The sequence below is a fragment of the Diceros bicornis genome, chromosome 11 (genome assembly GCF_020826845.1).
Source record: "Diceros bicornis minor isolate mBicDic1 chromosome 11, mDicBic1.mat.cur, whole genome shotgun sequence".
NCBI lineage: Eukaryota > Metazoa > Chordata > Mammalia > Perissodactyla > Rhinocerotidae > Diceros > Diceros bicornis.
Genome location: NC_080750.1, coordinates 73,421,678 through 73,426,011, shown reverse-complemented (window position 1 = coordinate 73,426,011; position 4,334 = coordinate 73,421,678).

The window sequence follows — 4,334 nt, the reverse complement described above, 5'->3', positions numbered from 1 at the left end:
TCTTTGACTCACTGTTTTGAACATCATAACCAGTATTGTGAACCAACCCCTGTGTTATAGGGACGTGGCCCATGTTTTTGTACCCTTCTCTCTGTCAGGCTGCCCTCTCCAGCTCTTTTCCGGAATCTCTCTTCCAGCACACTGCAGTTTGACCCAAGGTTGCGAGTTTCTACAGATGTTCTATAGCCTTCTTTGTTTCAGACGTTTTCAGTACCTCTAGAACTTATCTGCCCTGAGTGAAAGAGGCTGATAAATAGAAAATGAGATATGTACTGAAGCAAGCCAAAAATCGCTTCAAATAGAATCTTAAATAGACATCCAGTCCATAAACACAACGTGCTGGTTACAGCACAAGGTTGTGGCATCATGGAGGCCTCCTGCTTCTCTCCCCTCTTCAATTCAAGGCTGCTTTTATGAGATGTGGAGGAAGAGGCTCAGTAGTGGCAAGAACTGAGTAGACCTGTGTTCTAATTCTGGTGCTGCCACTAACTGGATGGTCTTGCTTAGTCATTTAACACGTCTGAGTCTGTTTGCTTATATTCCTTTAGGGTTGTTGTGAAGATTAGAGCTTTTGTGTGTAAACACTAAAGCAGCCTGGTCTATGGTAGGCGGTCAGAGTAGGCTGCTTTTACTAACAAGTCTTTATGAAGGCACACTGGACTTGTTATTCTTCCATAATACTTAGGATGAGTTGGTTAAGTAGCACTCTTGTTATTTTGTTACTTTTTAGTGAAAACATTTTCTTACGGCACCTTTTTGTCCCAGTGATAAGACCTAATTAAGAAACCAGTTAAAAATGATGCTTTAACTCTCGCTATGGTCAAAGTTTTTAAAAATAAAAATTTTTCATTTCAGTTGGCTTAAAGTGTTTAGGAGAAGAAAAGGTATCTTCAAAATCCAGGCTAACCAAATGACTCAGTAACATTTATTGCTTGCAGTTGACTGTCACTTCAGTATGTGAGATTTCTTGTAAGTGAAAAAATGTTTTCGGACTAATGGAATAAATACCTCACTTGAGGTGTGAGTGTGGGTGGTGCACGATGTCTGAGGTCAACAAAGTGTGTTCTGCTTTTGAAATTTTCTGTAATGCTAGTAAGGGAAAGTTAGCTTAATTCATGATTAGGGGACAACAGAAAATAGTTGCCCAGACTAAACTAAAAATACCGTTTAGAGACTACAAGAAAAACTTAGCAAGGCAATTCTTGAAGGAAAATTATCTTTTGTGGGAAAACAAGTACAGAGAAATGGGTTTTAAAAATGAAAGTCATGTTCTTACTCAGCTACCAACTATAGTTTTATTCCAAAGCATTTTTCCAGTTTGGAGTTGAACTCCTGCCTAGCGCTCAAGAAAACCTTGTGGTGTCCTCAGCTGCCCCTCTTCCATGTGAAGCCCTACGGTGGCAACACTGAGCAGGTGACTGATGTTTAGAAATAGTGAGAATCTCTTCCAGTGACTAATTCTCACAGAGCTTTGTATCCTCAGCAAGAATGGCAAAACCTGCCCGGAAAACTTGGTAAATGTTTTCAGACACCTGGGCAACCTAGGAGTTGTTGATCCCTCCCTGATCAGTCTACAGCTCTTTTTTTGTTTGTGAGGAAGATCAGCCTTGAGCTAACATCCACTGCCAATCCTCCTCTTTTTGCTGAGGAAGACTGGCCCTGGGCTAACGTCCGTGCCCATCTTCCTCCACTTTATATGGGACGCCGCCACAGCATGGCTTGACAAGCAGTGCATCAGTGCGTGCCCGGGATCCGAACCAGTGAATCCCGGGCCGCCACAGCGGAGCGCACATACTTAACCGCTTGCGCCACCGGGGTGGCCCCTACAGCTCCTTTTTAAGGGAAAAGAAAAGCCTCTCCTGTGGCTATCGCCGAGGCTGAAGGCCCAGATGAACAAGGTCTGGGGTTGGCCAGTCTCCTTTTAAGAGCCTGAGGGTCCCCAGCCTAGAATAGAACATACGGCCATTTGCTATAATTAGCAGCTGTAAGTAGTTGCACATATGACAGACCCCTTTTCTCTGAAGGATTTCATCTCCAAACTCCAGAGCATTTTATAAATTTAATAAACTTGTGACTTGTTGAAGGTCATGTAAGGAATGGCAAAACATGAGCTAGAACCTGGCCCTTTAAACCTAGTCTAGAGCTCTTTCTACAGCACTGTGTTAACATCCAAGGGCCTCCATAAACTGAAACAGGCATCCACAAATTCCGACTACTCTCTGGAAATCAGGACTTGATATTTCGGATGAAGTTCCAGTGTTTTGTGGGACATAATGGTGTTGTGAATGTAAACAAAAGGCCCTGATGGCTAGGGTAAGAACTTCAGGGCTCACACCAAAGAGTTAAGCTTTCTGGGGAGGTAAGATAGGATTGTGTGTAGACAGTAGCCTCAAAATGCATCTTGCTTGCTTTCTGAGCAGTTGTCTTTTTCTTTCCCACCAGAGGGCAGCACCTCTAGGACACCAGGCACTGGCTGAACACTGAGCTCCAGAAATGGGGATGCTTGTCAGCTGCCGCAGTGGGGCCATCAGTGGTTCCCTGAATTGGATGATGTCTTATTAGAGCTGTGCATTAGCCTGGGGGTCATAAGGGAACATGCTCTAGTAAAAATAAACCAAAACAATTCAAAATTGGTGCAGAGAGCCCTGGACTGGGGAAGAAGGAGATCCGGGTTAGAAGGATCACCGAGATTATCTGGTCCAACTCGCTCCTGATAGGTGAAGCCCCTTTTAATCATCTGAAATGGTGAGATGCAGCTTCTCGTCAATGTGGAACTGTCTCAGGAGGCAGTCCACACCTCTCTGGTGGTGGGAGTCTTCTTCCTAAATCAAGATACAACTTGCCTTTCCATAATGTCACATGGTGGTATCCTTGGCCTATCCCCTGGGACCCTTCCCTGTGATATATCTCTACTGCTTTGAAGATAGTTTTCACTTCTAAGTGTTCTTCAGTCTCATTTCTAGTTCCCTCAACCATCCCTCACTTCATGAGTGACAGAGTTATTTACCTTCTTCAATAGCTGAATAGGATTAGGACTCAGATCTAACCTTCTAGAACAGGGATCTTTGTATTTCTGTTCTTAGCTTTATGCTACCCACAGTAGAAGCAGTTCTCCAAAAGGTAGAGGCTCAGCCCATGAGAATCAGGTTCTCTCCCTGGTGAGTAGCTGGAACTGAAGTAATGGAGGCGTTGAACCTGGTCTTGGGGGCCATCTCTCGTTGAGGCCAGGACTCTGATTCAAGCTTAGGTTACTGGAAATCTCCGTATGCTCCGAGTTAAGACATCCTGTTCTCTGGTTCTATTGTGCTTTCCCCAGGGTTTGCTCTTCAGTGGCACTCAGGTATAACCTAGCACTAGGGAAGTCTCATTAACGGTTTACTTAATAGCTGCTGGTACAGATAGGACTTTGAAAGGACAAATAAGTACAAAGGAAGAATCTCATAATCCTCCCACTCAGAGGAAACTATTAACATTTTGTCATATAGAATCCCTTAACAGTCATGGCTTTGCCAACTGTGGCTTTGGCCACCTATCATGTTAAGCCAAAGCCCACAGCAATTATGGCTTCTTTCTCCCACAGACCGTGTATACAAGATTATGGGAGTCATGTCAAGAAGAGATGTGTTTAAGCTATGAACTCTTGTTTATATACACTTAAAAAGTATCCGTGTAGTTTAATCTGAGTGGTGTCCGAGTTAACACAGCTCGTATAATGAAAATAATTTCAAAATAAAGTTCTTTTGTTTGGATTTCTTCAGCTACCATGAAGGGAATTATGTTCCCTGGCAGTACTTCTTAAAAGCCCCTTCTCATCAGTCTACTGCTTCTGTCGCCATGAAAGCCTCAAGGAGGGTTGAGGAAAGCATTCTCCATCACGCTTCTTTCTATGCTTTCCTCCCCTTTCCCTCTTGAGACCTCAGAAACTGGAGTGGTAAGGAGAACCCTATGGGAGGGTGGGGGAGGAGACCAGGCTGAAGTGCAGGCCAAGCTAGAAGCCTCCACTCCTACTTGAAGGCAGGGGCCGGGTAAAGGCTGAAAGGTTTGTGTGCTTATTTCTGGGCCATCCAGAAAGTGACTTGGCCCAGGAAATGTACCCCTAAGTGCTTCAACAACCTGTGAAAATACCAGGTACTTAGCTGTGCATTTTGCCAAGGCCTCTGAAAGATACAAAACATTCAAGTGTGCAAGAGGTTTTAAGCCAGTGCAGGCTGGCATGAAGAAATTGAATCCCAGGTTTAGCCGGCCTGCTGTGATTTATAGGAGAATCCACTCTGACAGATCCTGACCTGATTCACTGAATGTGCCCTGGACCAGTGCAGGTCCTGCAGGAGGAA